This window comes from Pollachius pollachius (assembly GCF_949987615.1).
Source record: "Pollachius pollachius genome assembly, chromosome: 15".
Lineage (NCBI taxonomy): Eukaryota > Metazoa > Chordata > Actinopteri > Gadiformes > Gadidae > Pollachius > Pollachius pollachius.
The window spans coordinates 20,626,739-20,641,253 of record NC_136948.1 but is presented as its reverse complement, the minus strand read 5'-3'; positions in this window follow the sequence as shown (position 1 = coordinate 20,641,253).

Sequence of the window (14,515 nt, the reverse complement as noted above, 5' to 3'; positions counted from 1 at the left end):
CAAAGTAACAAAGACAGGGTTCCTGTTAACAGATGCTGGACATGGTTTCTAAACGACGGTTCCCATAGAACCAAATGAAAACCATGTGGTTTGAAAAGATTTGTTGGATTGACTTTACCTGATTACCCACATAGGGCTTGTACATCGCAACATCACATCACAAAGACTTGTGTTGCAAGTTTTGTTGGGTCATTGTTGAGTAATTCATTTTGAAGTTGTCATACGGGGAGACATCATTTCTGACATCACTTCCCAACCGTTTCTCCTGCAAGACGTGGCGAACCAAGTCTTCATTATTTATCATATATTAAATATATACCGAGGTGACGGTATGTTTACACTGCTTAAGTAGTTTACAGTACTACAACTCCTCTCAAAATACCATGATGCTTTCTGATGCAAAAGCTCTATTGCCAGTAACAAATAACATGAGCTATGCTTGTTCACTTTCATAGCTAAATGGATCAACGCTACAGTTCTGTATATTCTTGTATTTACCCAGCTGTGGTACCTCTGTGAAGAGAGCTTCTGTTGTTGTGAATGCTTCTTAACTCTCACCAGTGAAAACAAAATTCCTCAATAGGACAGAGTGAGAAAGATGCAAGCATTTAGGATGTGGAAAGATCAGCCCTGGATGGCTTGGAGCTAAATTCACAGCTATCCATCTTCATGAAGACCCTAATCACTGACTAGTTGACTGATGGCACTCTGCCATTTGTGTGTGTGTGTGTGTGTGTGTGTGTGTGTGTGTGTGTGTGTGTGTGTGTGTGTGTGTGTGTTCTATTTGGCTACAGGGGGAACCAGCGATTCTCATCACATGTCCACTCTCACATATTGGATCAAACCTTTACCATAGCACACACACACACACACACACCCTTGTGCAATGCAGGCACCTCATCGGTCAAAAGCAATCATTTATTTCAATTACATGTCCCCTCTCGCACACACACACAAACAAACATACACACACACTCACAGGCAATCGTGCTGTCCTATCAGGCTGATCTATTGCCCCCCTCGTTCCTCCTTTCTTTCGCCTCCAGTGTTAAGTTATACTGATGGTTACTGCTCAGGTGCCTGGTGGTCAGATCAGTAGAGAACAAATACAACAATAGGAAGAGGGAAAGAGAGAATAGGGGAGTGGTTGGAAGAGGGGCTGGCTTTGAGAGTGAGACAAATTGAAACTGAGGAGGAGAGGGAGAAGGATTTGGCATTCCCCATCTCCTGGAAATTATACTTAAATCAATCCATACAGTTGTGCATTGGTTTGTTTGTTCATTCATGTCACAGCTCGTTGGCAGTAGGTGTTTGTGTGTGTGATAAGGTAAGGGCATGCTACGCCAGGTGGGCACCGCTCCACACAGCAGTGATGGCTCTAATCAAACAAAAAAGTACTGGTGCATAAAAAAATCTTAAACCTGCCAGCAGACTACTGCCACATGGAAAGAAGTTAATTTGTTACATAATGTAATTTATATTAATAATCGAGCTGTGGTGTTTCCATCTGTGTCTTTTTGGAACTCTCTCACCTTTTTCCTTTGAAGGGGAAGGCACAGAGGCATAAGCTTCCCAAATGATAGTCCCACCCTAAAGCTCACTACCAAAAAAGCTGCAAGAGAATGCTGCTGCCAAACTGGAATATCGGTTTTGAGGTAATATAACTGGACCGGTCATTTGTCATTTGGTGTAGTTAATAAGGCTGTTAAGGTTTAGTAGAATTATTTTTCAATGCTAGCTAATTAGTATGATTTCACTGGAGATATGTCCAGTATAGAATAATTTCAATATTAAACATAAACCATATAAAAATAATGTATGCATGTCTTTGCTCAAGGACATACCACTAAAAACATGTTAAAGTACACCATCTGATGTACTTAGCACTAAGCTTCAAAAGGTTTCCCTGATACACCTGGAGCTCTCAGGGAGTCACAATTCCCCTGAGTCTTCCCCACTGGAGCAGGCTTCTCTCATGTGCATGTATTCTTTGTGACCAAACGACTGACTTGCCAGCTTATCCATTACGTAGACACAACATCTGACCCATACATCACACCCTTCATCCATTCATGAAACTTCATATTCCCATGGGTACCTGTACCCTCTGAAGTGTAGATTAACAAAGGCCAGACTGGGTAAACCTTAAGCAGGGTGTGTGTGTGTGTGTGTGTGTGTGTGTGTGTGTGTGTGTGTGTGTGTGTGTGTGTGTGTGTGTGTGTGTGTGCGTGTGTGTGTGTGTGTGTGTGTGCGTGTGTGTGTGTGTATGTGTGTGGTAGACTCACACAGAAAATCAGTTTCTCTGATTTGTGTATTATTGTCAATGTTCTATGCGTTTCTATAGTATTTATAGTATGTGTGCATGTGGCAAAACGCTACATACTATAGGAAAGACATCGTTCAGCCAAGAAGACAGGCCGTTCATCCATTTCCTTCTGTGTAAAGAACAGCCAAAACAACATGAAAGGGAGAGCTATATGATGAAATAAGACGGTGAGGGCAAAGTCTGAAGATGGTGGGGAGAGGATGGGGCTTGAAGGCAAAACATGGCAAGGAGTTCGCTATATCAAGTGACGCAACAAGCATCACTAGTGTGACTGCGGCCTATTTAAATACATCTAGCGATCGACATGGCTTACTTCAACTACAACAAATCCCGGTAACCCTTCCTTTTACAGTCCCCTAATTACTAGGTATTTACCTGGTAAATATATGGTAAATATTGTATATTATTGGATAATTACCACTGGTAATAAGAAGGTTAATACAGATGAACTACAGCTGAAGTACTAAGAAAAACCTCCACAATTACCCATCAACTCAACTAAGTACCATGTAGTTGTAACTGTTTTAGGATGATTATAACTCAGATATAATTGTGTACTTCCTAGGAAAGTAGGCAACCAATTCTTAGAAACAACTCTTCCATTACCCATCAATTGAAGTTACAATTGTAGTTATCCAAGGTTTATGTTGGTAACAGCCCAGGTTTAATTATGTGATATCTAGAAATTAACATTGTACTTTCCAATAAATTACTATTTCTTATTTAGTTATTGTTCACAGCTACACCTATTTATAAAAGGTTTATACGATTTAGCTCAGAAACAACTGACTTATTTTTATTACAAAAAAAAATTACAGCAATACTTAGCTGGTAACAACCTCTGCAGGAACAGTTTTCCTCTAGTGTCATGGTACATCTTCTTTAATACTGGGTACGAAGCCTTGTTTGTTTCCATGGTATTACCATATTCTTATCATCCTTTGTAATAGATAATTCCATTGTCCATACAGTTAACTGGAACTTGTACCATATATGTTCTGCAACGTTACTAAGTAAAACATGACAATTGACCCAGTAAGTAAGCTGAATCTGTACTGTAAAAGGAAGCCTTGTTTGTTTCCATGCTATTACCAGACTCTTACCATTTAAGTCCTAACTGGTTATTCCCTTTTCCATGCAATCAACAGAAACTTGTACCATATATGTTCTGAAACGTTACTAAGTACATTGTGGGGGGACGTGCCGCGTCTGGCCTGTAGGGGGAGTATGGGCATGTTGGGAGCGCACTGGGGGGGGGGGGAATGGGTCTGATTGCGAGCACCTGCTTCGCTAACTGATATCGAGGCGATTGCTAACCGATATCGCCATGAACGCACCCTGGGACCGCTTGGAGCGGAGTAGAGTTTACGTTGACCGACCCGTGGTTTGCTGGACTGCCGGGCGATCGCATCAGAGATCACCAGGAACTCACCCCGGGACCTCATTGGAGCGGAGTTATCATTTACGTTGAAAGATTTGTCTTGTGTTGAACTGCTGGGGACCGAAATAAACAGTCTGCGGATTATCAACACAAACCCGGTGTCCAAGTGCTCATTGAACCTGTTGCATACATCATGACAATTGACCCAGTAAGTAAGCTGAAAGTGTACTGTAAAAGGAAGCCTTGGTTGTTTCCATGGTATTGCCAGGCTCTTACCATATAGTTTGTAACTGGTTATTCCCTTTCCCATGCAATCAACACAAACTTGAACCATATGTTCTGCAACGTTACTAAGTAGAACATGATAATTTACCCCGTAAGTTAGCTGAAACTGTACTGTAAAAGGAAGCCTTGTTTGTTTCCATGGTATTACCAGGCTCTTACCATATCATTTGTAACTGGTTATTCCCTTTTCCATGCAATCAACACAAACGTGTACCATATATGTTCTGCAACGTCGTTCACCAGTAGTTAAGCACTTTCATTTTAGTTAAAAAAACCCAAACCACTGTTGATGAAAGGCATACTAAAACTAGAAAATGCATGTCCTGCAGAAAGTGTAGTGAGTGCTGTAGTGCAAAGTGAGGTTGAAAATATGTTTTAATAAAGCCACATAGATTAAGACATAAAGAAACGTTAAATGGCTTAAATCCAGTGAAGGGATTTAAACAAAAGTTCAAAAGTCTAAATGGAGTAAACAATGTAAACATGCACACCATTTAAGAAAATGTAAATGGTTAGAAACAAATAAAGTGACTGAATGAAAATCGCAAAGCATTGCTAAAAATGCAGAAATGTAAAATTAATTGAACTGAAGAATGGGGGGGTGTGTGTGCGTGTGTGTGTGTGTGTGTGTGTGTGCAGGGCCGTCGCACCAAATCCTGGGCCCTGCCCATCAGTACAAGAGGTACTGATGGGCAGAACGATTGTTGACAGAGGGAGAAAATGGGGGGGTAGAAAAAAGATATTTCTTTATTTTTTGTATTTATTCCCATGGGCCCCCCTCTGCCTTGGGCCCCCCCACAACTGTCCACCTTACACCCGCAGTCCGACGGTCCTGTATATGTGTGTGTGTGTGTGTGTGTGTGTGGGTGTGTGTGTGTGTGTGTGTGTGTGTGTGTGTGTGTGTGTGTGTGTGTGTGTGTGTGTGTGTGTGTGTGTGTGTGTGTGTGTGTGTGTCTCTTTAAGAGAATAGCGAGCCGGTGCGTGATTAAAAGTAGCCCAATAGAGCGGGAAAACAGCCCAATCTGGCAACACTGCCTGAACGTCCTCCAAAAGTAGCCTAATCTGGCGGGAAAATCTGCCCAATCTGGCAACACTGCTGAACGTCCTCACGCTCCGGCATCAACGTAAATCAATGAGACCAACTGAAAGCGAAGCCGGTATGAAACTAAAACTGATTCTGAATAAAGTTTAAATGATATCAAAATTCCGTTTGGATGTTATTGAAGATACAAGTGTGTAGATTTGTTAAATGGTTTGGATTGAGTTACGATGTCTTAAGAAGTAGGTATGTCAGAATGGGCAGACTTCTTCAATGAAGACAGCTGAAAATGAAGCCGTATGAAACTAAAACTTTGATTCAGAAAAAAGTTTAAATTATATCGAAGTTCCGTTGAGATATGATTGAAGATACAAGTGTTTACATTTGTTAAATGGTTTGAACGAAGATAAACGGTTGAAAATTGACTTAGTTACGTCAATGGACTCATTGGTTTGCGAGTGACCACAAAGATGCTCCCCTAGGCAGATTGCTGTATGGCATTCGCCACTTAGGCCCCGTTTACACGAGGATGCTTGCGGGTAAAAACGGCACAATATTTAATCGGAAGTGCCTTTCGTTTAGATGGTTACAGTGTTTTTGGGGCTTTAAAACGCTAAAATCTGAAACCCCCCTCCAGAGTAGAAAACTTGAATACGCTCCGCCGTAGCGTTTCCGTCTACACTGTCAAGACTCAAAACTGCTCAGATCTGCTCACATCGCGCACGCGTTTACGTCACATACATGATATGTACAGTATTACTGAACAGAGAAGGATCTGTAATTATGTTTTGGTTTTCGCGGCGCAGATAAGGGAATAAGGAAGATTCTACCCATGCGCTCAGACATGGCGGTGTTGTGTGATAGTGTATCACAGCACCACCTAGCCGCCTGGCATGCATACCCAATCGAATTCCACACACTTTTGCGTCACCGTATGCATGCAGATTTCCTCCCGAAAACGCTTGTCTAAACGCCGAATAAAAAGTGAAGATGCGACGCCACTTTTGTGTCTTCTGTTAAGATCGTCATCATGTAAACGTAGCCTTATTCAAATTGTAGAGGTTGAAGCAGTCTGCATTTTGGTCACTTGCCATAACCCTGTCATGTGCTTTATCAAAACACCATCAGTAACTGTTAGTGCCATATTGTAATTTAGACTTAGATATTATATATTTAGATTAATATTTAGTGATTGTTTATTATATTGATTAACTAATTGTTTTGCATAGTTTTGCTTTTTAGTTTAATAACTGTTTAGTGTACTTGTTTTCATTGCTTATACTTATTAGACATGCATAGGACATTGGTTGCTATAGAGGGCGCTGTTATGCCGTAGCATTGAGGGAGAGTAAAACTGTTTTGTATCTTTTTATGGCATTCAGTAAAGAATGCCATAAAATTGTAATAATTCACTGCTGCAGCCAAAGAGAAATGGATGCAAAGTAATAGAACTAGCAACGTTTCAGAAATCAGCTCAGAACGTAGACTAGGTGGATAGGAAGTGAATTGTATTCACACAGCTATACTGCCAAAACCAAATGGCCATGTATTAAATGGGTTCAAAACCAAATAAAGATTCATGTATCCTTAACGAAGTCCAACGTAAAAACACTCCAAATGGGGTACAATCCAAAAAGGAAATATCCCACCGGTTGTCGAGGCGAGTTGGGCCTACCCTGCCAAGTGGGCCTGAGATTCTGTGTCGCTTGTGATTGATGAAAAAAAATAGTCACTTTGGGACAACAAACCACCTGAACAAAACACCTGACTCTGTATACATGCCATCCATCCTTTTCATTACCTGACTGGAGCTCCGCCCACAACCACTTAACTCCCCCCTTAGCTGCGGTGCCTCTCCAGGTTATGTCGTGTACAAAAGGAATAATTGTAAAATAAATAAAAGTGTATGTGTACTGAAACAAACATAACCATGCATGGATTATTGTTTCAACGGTAGAATTGTTCCAACTCATTGTTTAAATGGATCCTGTTTGCAGAGTATCGACAACATTGCTGAAGCAGGGACACAAATAGCGTATGGATGCCACCTATCGATCCATGCCCTTTGGGAACATGGTAGGACCAACATGGGCCCTTGGCTTCAAGGATTGGCTTGAGTATTGTCCTCGCTTAAAATAATGATACAGGGTTCACATGATAAATGGGTTTGAATGTTGAGATCTGGAAACTATTAAATTTATATTTATATATATATGAAATATACTGTAGTATATATATATATATATATGTTGACCATTATTCAGAATTGATTGTCTCAGTTCATTAGCTAGAATGTTATGTCACCCCAGATGTGGATCAGTGTTCATGTGTACCCATGCTTGTAACAATCTGCAGCCTGGAGGTGCATCCCAGCAAATTAACTGCAGTTATCAATACTAGGCAATGCTGAAAGAGGTATCCCCCAATAAATGCAACTTATCCCCACATATACATAAGCAACCACAACACACACACACATGCATACATACATGTACGCACCTGCACACAAATGCACGCACACAGGCATGTGTGTCAACAACAGTGATCCAGTCATTAGTAAATGGCTGTTATAGAAATGAGTTTGCAGGAACTCCCATTAGGCCTATACACAGGGTGGAAATTAGCCTATTAAATCAGTTGTTATAGAAAAAAGCTGATCACATAGTTCTATGTTCACATTTGGATTAATCTCGTTATTTTAGCATGTTCGATTAGGTGGAACTTCCTGCTGGAGGACAAACATGACAGCCATAAATCTATGCTGTCAACAGACATTTCTGCATTTAACATATTCTTATGTATGTAATAGCTGGGGGATGAAAACCTGGCAAATCCCATTGATTCCATTGCCTACCAATTTAGAGTAGAAATACAACATGGGGCAAGGTGAATAAATACAGTTTGTGTGTCTTCTAATGCAACACTAACATAGATTGCTTGTCTGTGTTATAAGAGTTAATTGTTAATTCTCCTTCCAATAAACTTGCAGCACAGTTTACTGCTTGTGCTATTCATTGTCATATAGCTGCTCTAACAGGCACCCAAGCAATGGCTAAATATATTTTTTTATAGTAATTTCTTGACTAGGCTTTTTTTTCCCCAAAAAAGCTGATCACGTAGTTCTATGTTCACATTTGGATTCATCTCGTTATTTTATCATGTTCGATTAGATGGAACTTCCTGCTGGAGGTCAAACACGACAGCCATAAGTCTATGCTGTCAACATACATTTCTGCATTTAACATATATTCTTATGTATGTACTAGCTGGGGGATGAAAACTGAATACTGCTTGTGCTATTCATTGTCATATAGCTGCTACAACAGGCACCCAAGCAATGGCAAAATATATTTTTTATAGTAAATTCAATGCATTTTTAGATGCCACTGACATCTGCCACCAGAAACACAGCGAGTTGTGGCAGCCCACTACAGGTTGAAATCCCACTTGGGAAACCTTTATCTCCTGAGTTCTTTGTGTGGACAGTGGCTGGTGAGTAAAGCAGTGAGTTGGAGCTGATGACTTCCCAGCTGTTCTGGCCAACGGTGAGATGTCCAGACCTGTGAGTAAAGAAGCTTTTAACCGGGTGTGAACCAGACTGTTTGGGATCCAGTAGTTAGAGATGTTTCATTTTGTTTCAACACAGCACATGTGGAAACCTGATCAGCAGTTGCCCAGGTTTTTTTGCCCCCAAAGATGGGAAAGGGGATTCTGCAACCGTCTATCTGTGATGGGTTGGGTCAGGTTTTTTTGAGCATGTGGTGACGAGCACCCAAGCTTGCTTGGGTGAAAAAAATAGTCGATGCTGATGTGTGGATGATCCGTGTTTGCGGTTGAGGTGGTATTGGCTATTGGAGAGAAGGAGGTTTGGGCTAATTTGAGACAGTTTGAGACGCTTGGCTGACATTTAAGGCAACATCGACAGATGATGATACGACAAATGACAACCGCACTCTTCGTAGCCAATCAACTAGTCATATGGGGCCATACCCAGCAGAGTGATACATGAATGGATGATGAAATCACCTCCTGTAAGAATACAATGAAGTACTCTCGCCCCGCAAGATGTTTCAGTGGTCAATTTAACTTCTTGTCATTCGACTATTGGAAGATCTTGAATGTAGATCGAGGATAACATATTGACATTTAGATGGAAGCGTGGGGTGCATCGTGACCGATGGACAATAAAATGCAACCAAGGTAATCGTAGAGCAGAGAGTATTATGGGTAGTATTAACATGAAATGATAGCAGTTGTTTGTGGGGAGGAAAGGGAAACAGACAGGCCTCTGACAGCTCCCAACTACCATGGAGAGGGAAAGATTCAATGTGTTTTTGTCTACATACTCACTTACAATAAATAACATATCATCTGGAGCTCCGGAGGCGTATTCCAAGTTCTGCACTTGCTCTAGATCTTTTCCCGGGGCCATGAGCCGGAGGTATAAGGAGATGATAGTCGTGTTGTTATCACCGCCGGAAAACGAGAAACTGCGATTTATTTAAAAAGGTAGCGAAGAAGATGGAGGAAGCCGGTGTCGTGCCAATGTAGTTATCCCCTATAAGACGTCTAACATCATCAACATTCATTCAGTACACACTACGCTTCTGTTACGAGAGTATCGCATGTGTGTACGCGAGAATGGCAGTGTGTGTGTGAGTGACCTCAGCGAGTGAGTGGACAAGCAAGGAGAGCACCCGGTAGCGTGTGTCAGTTTAGTGAATGAACGAGTCCGGATGTGTCAGTGCAATCGTGTACTGTAAAGTTAGTGGAATTACAAATAAAGTACCCAGCCTGTCAAGAATCGATGGCCGAACAGCCTTGCACAAAGAGTTCAAACGTGTAATTTTAAAATGGCTATACCTGTCGATATACATGAATGATCAAAACATTTCAATGACAAATAATTGGACCAAATGAACATTAATTGTACCAATCTGCCAAAGGGCATGCAGGCAAGAGATGTGTCAGTAAGCTGAACAGGTATTAGCCTGTTTTAGACAATTAACCTTTGACCTGATTCTGTCTCCGTGTTTCCCTTTGCTACCAGACCTCTCAAATGGTGCAGTGTAATCGCCTCCAATAACTCGTGAGCTTCGCCTCTCATCTCTCTTCCTCTATAGCTCGGCATAGAACAACAACTTGTCAAAGAGAGAGAGAGAGAGAGACAGAGAGAGAGAGAGAGAGAGAGAGAGAGAAGATCAGGAAGCAAGAATAATCAAGAAAAGGAAACTGAGAGAGAGGCTACACAGTGGTTCAGAAGAAGTTTACCTTCCTACCTTAGAAGGGGGATAAAAAAAAGATAAAAGCAGACAGGGAAAGAGAGCGAGGGAGCGATAGAGACAGAGGGTGGGAGGGAGAGAGAGAGACAAAGTGGTAGACAGAGTCAAATTAAAGGGATTAGGCAGCTCATTCCCGTTTAATTCCCTTATCAGCTCCTCCCACAGTGGATTGGGTTACAGCCACAATGTTTACACAACCTCCAAGCCTGTTGATGCCAACGCAGGCATGGCCCACATTATGCTGTATCTCCCCACTTACCTGGCCTAATCCCCAGCACACAACACTCTGCATGGGATCAATGGCAAAACAATATAGATAGCGGGCCAGTTGCTGCTGTGTCACTACAATGATACGTTCTACTCCTCATTCACATATAATTTACTTTTTGCAAAATTTTAATCTGTTATTTTAAAATATTTTAAATAACATGATATTAATGTTATAATATTTTATAGTCATTTCATAATTATAAAATAAAAATAACCTTTATTTATATAGGGAAAAGACACATTGCGAAGTGACAGAATAAATAGATAATACACAAGACAATTACTCATAGAATACAAGACATACTCAAGCTCAAGATAATGTCAGCCCACAGATGTTATTTCCATAGCATGGTGGAGGGGTGTTAACTGCTGTAAGTACAATTGTAAAGAGAGCAGAAAAAATCGAACAACCAACAAAAGTAAACCAATAAAAGTCCCCTCCCTCTCAGCTCCCTTCCTCACTATGATTCTCCATCATTCAAAGGTCCTGCATTTCACTCTTGGATTTCACTTGGTCTGAAGGGAGGCAGGATTGCACTAAAACCTAATTTGGCTTAGACAAAGGCAGGCACAGTCAACTTGAATCAGTGCATTTCACTCACTAATTACTGACGGATGGTTAAGGCCTTTCTAACAAATTACCCGTAAATAATAGCTCTTAAATGTGACCTACAGTAACATCAAGGCAAGTAAAGGAGAAAGGAGTGTAAAAGTCATTTAAAATGACAACTGTTTGCGATAGCCTTAAAGTGAAGGAGTGAAGGCAAGGTAAGGCAACTTCATTTATATAGCACTTGTCATACACGAGGCAGCCTTAAAGTGCTGCACAAAAAAACATCGTCCTACAATAAAATGAAATTAGATTTAAAAAAAAAGTCTCAGTCTTGTTTTGAAGTGGTCAGAGTTGGGCCTAGTCTTAAATCCTCAGGGAGTGTATTACAGCTATTTGTTGCAATGTAACTAAATCCCGCTTTCCCATGCTTCGTGTTTACTCTGGGGACAAAGATTGGTCACAGAAGATCTCACCAAAAGACACATTTGTCGCCCGATTGCGTTGTCGCCCATGTTTTGTCGCAAGACAAATCATAAACTGTCGCTGTGCAAGTTTTGTCAGGCGAATTTGTCACGCCACTTCTTTTGCCCGCCAACGGTGCTTCATGCTAATCTATCTCAACCATGGCCGAGAAAACTACCATTGCATGTCTTTACCTGTTGCGGAAGAGGGAGAGACGTCGGAGAACCGACGCAGTCTATTCATAATATTGTAATGACCACGGAAGAGGCAGTGAATGAATTATTGATTAGACAGCGATTTATTAGATAGATCGATGCCTTATAAACCGTTGGAACAGACAAGACCGGTAACCATAGCAACACCGGTAAACAAACCCCGCGAAGGCCAGTCCCTATGAGAGCTAAGGCCATCCGGAAGCGCACAGAGCTTTTGGCCGTGATATTATATATAAAATTATATTATATTATACATTATTATATATAGGACTCCGGGAGTCGCAAACGGCAACAATCACTTTCTCCCCCATGCTGCGGTTCACCCCGGACTGCACTGCAGGGAACGGTTGGCCGGTTGAACTGATTGGCTGTTACGTTACGCATGTCACTCAGTGGCCACGCTGTTTAACGCTGATTGGCTGTCATCACGCGAATGTCGCGGCAAAGTTGAAATATTTCAACTCGAGCGAAAGTGTCGCATTGCAAATCCATATGAACGCGTCCGCCCGTGCCCGGCAAAAGTGTCTTGCTGCAAATCAAATCTTGTCGCAGGTTTTCTCTAGCAAAAAATTTGCCAGATTCGCGTCTCTACGTTGGCTATGTATGGAATCGTGCCGACCCTTCCCGTTTGGTGTGAACGCACAGGCTCATGTAGTGGAAGCATATCAGTTATATACTTTGGCCCCTAAATCATATAGGGATTTGTAGGTGAGCAGCATGATTTTAAAATCAATTCTGACATACAGGGAGCCAATGTAACGATTGATGACGAAGAATTGATGTAATGTGTTCAAATTTTCAGCGTTCTGAACAAGCTGTAGTTGAACTCTAGCAGCAGCGTTCTGAACAAGCTGTAGTTGAACTGTAGCAGCAGCGTTCTGAACAAGCTGTAGTTGCCTATAGGTGCGTACACACCAAAAAAAAGGGGCAGCGCAAATCCATACAAAGTCAATGCAAAGACGTGCTTAGAGTAGGGTGACCAGATTTCCTGAAAGTAAAACCGGGACACTTTGCTCGTGACCGTAATGCACGTGCATGGGAGGTCATAGGACATGGAATGCTGCTGCCAGAGTGTAGGCCTATTTACACATTTAAGAGAAGATATGAAAAGAGATTGAATGAGTTTCGTATGGGACTATTTTTATTTTTATGAATTAGCCTGAAGCTGAAGATTGTTTTGGAAAATAAACCAAATGAATGTTCTTTTTTTTTAAACAAAGCATTGCAACACATTATGGGCCCTATCTTGCATCCAGGGCAATTTACTTTCTACACTGACGCATGTGTCGTTGCTATTTTGCAACTGGCGCAGAGCGTTCTTTTCCCTCCACCGCCACGTGCTGTAAATTGGGGAGTTATCTTGCGCCCCAAGGGGTTCGGCGTGAGGAGGAGGCGTGTTCTAGCGCAAATGTTCCCTGGTGCTATTTTGCAGTTTCAGAAAACAATTCCGCCACAAACCAGGAAATACCTGGTTTAAAGTCAGTGGCGCGTAGTTCAGATGCTATTTTAAGGGCGCATGCATAATGTTGCTTGTGCACCTCGCACAGACACTTTGCTTCTCTCATCTACCTAGCCACACATTCTTGGTGAATTATTTGGGAAAGAACAGCTCATACAGCGGTAATAAGTTGTAGGTACTTTTAAATCAATGCATCTGCAAACACCGTACAGCAAACACATATTTTCTTGACACAGACATTGTGTACATTACATTTTACATTTTACATTTAGGGCATTTAGCAGACGCTTTTATCCAAAGCGACTTACAATAAGTGCATTTGTTACAATAAGTACATTTGTCATAAGAAGTGAAACAATATATCGCTTTCGGTACAGTAAAGATGTTCATAAAACCAAGCAGGGCCGCTGACAGGTTTGGCTGGGCCCGGGACAAAATTCTCTCAATGGGCCCCCCCCCCCCCCCCCAAAAAAAAACCACACACACCTCTACTTTCTCAGTCCCTACCCTACCCTTAAATGACGGAAATTCAAAGAAATACTCATTACTCAACAAACAATTTATTTGAACATTTTAACATTAACTTTGTGTGAAACTATTTAGGTGCGAAATGCCATGCGCCGGACTTTTGTGGTGGCAAAGTCATCAATGAGGTCATTGAAGTCCAGCTTCTTTGCAAGCTTGTGCTCTATGGAAAGCATTGCCAGCCCGTTGAGCCTCTCCTGTGACATCTTTGAGCGCAAGTAGTTTTTTATTAGCTTCAATTTGCTGAAGGCTCGCTCACCTCCAGCCACAGTCACAGGCATGGACAGGAAGATCCTGAGCAAAATGCAGAGGTCCCCATAAATGCTCTGAAGCCCCATTTTGTATATGGCATTCAAAAGATCCAGGGATCCAAGATTTTCTTTGAATGTTGCACTGTATATTTTTTTAATGTGCAGGATTTGGTCTTGAATGGACTCCGTCAGGTCACTCTTGTACTTTTCAGTGAGATTTTTGCAGGCTTCCTTGATGCTGTCCTCCGGCATCTCCCTGAACTTCCAGAGGACACAGAACTCACTGCAGATCTGCTGCATGGACTGAAATCTTGTTTCTAAGTGGGACATTATACTGTCCATTGCAGCATTAAACACTTTGTCCCGAAAGAGGTCCTCTGGGCTTTGCACCTGCATCTCTGTCTGTTGCTCATCAAAAAAGCGTTTCGTCTTTCGAGTCTTCACTTCAATCTTGGCACTGATGCCCA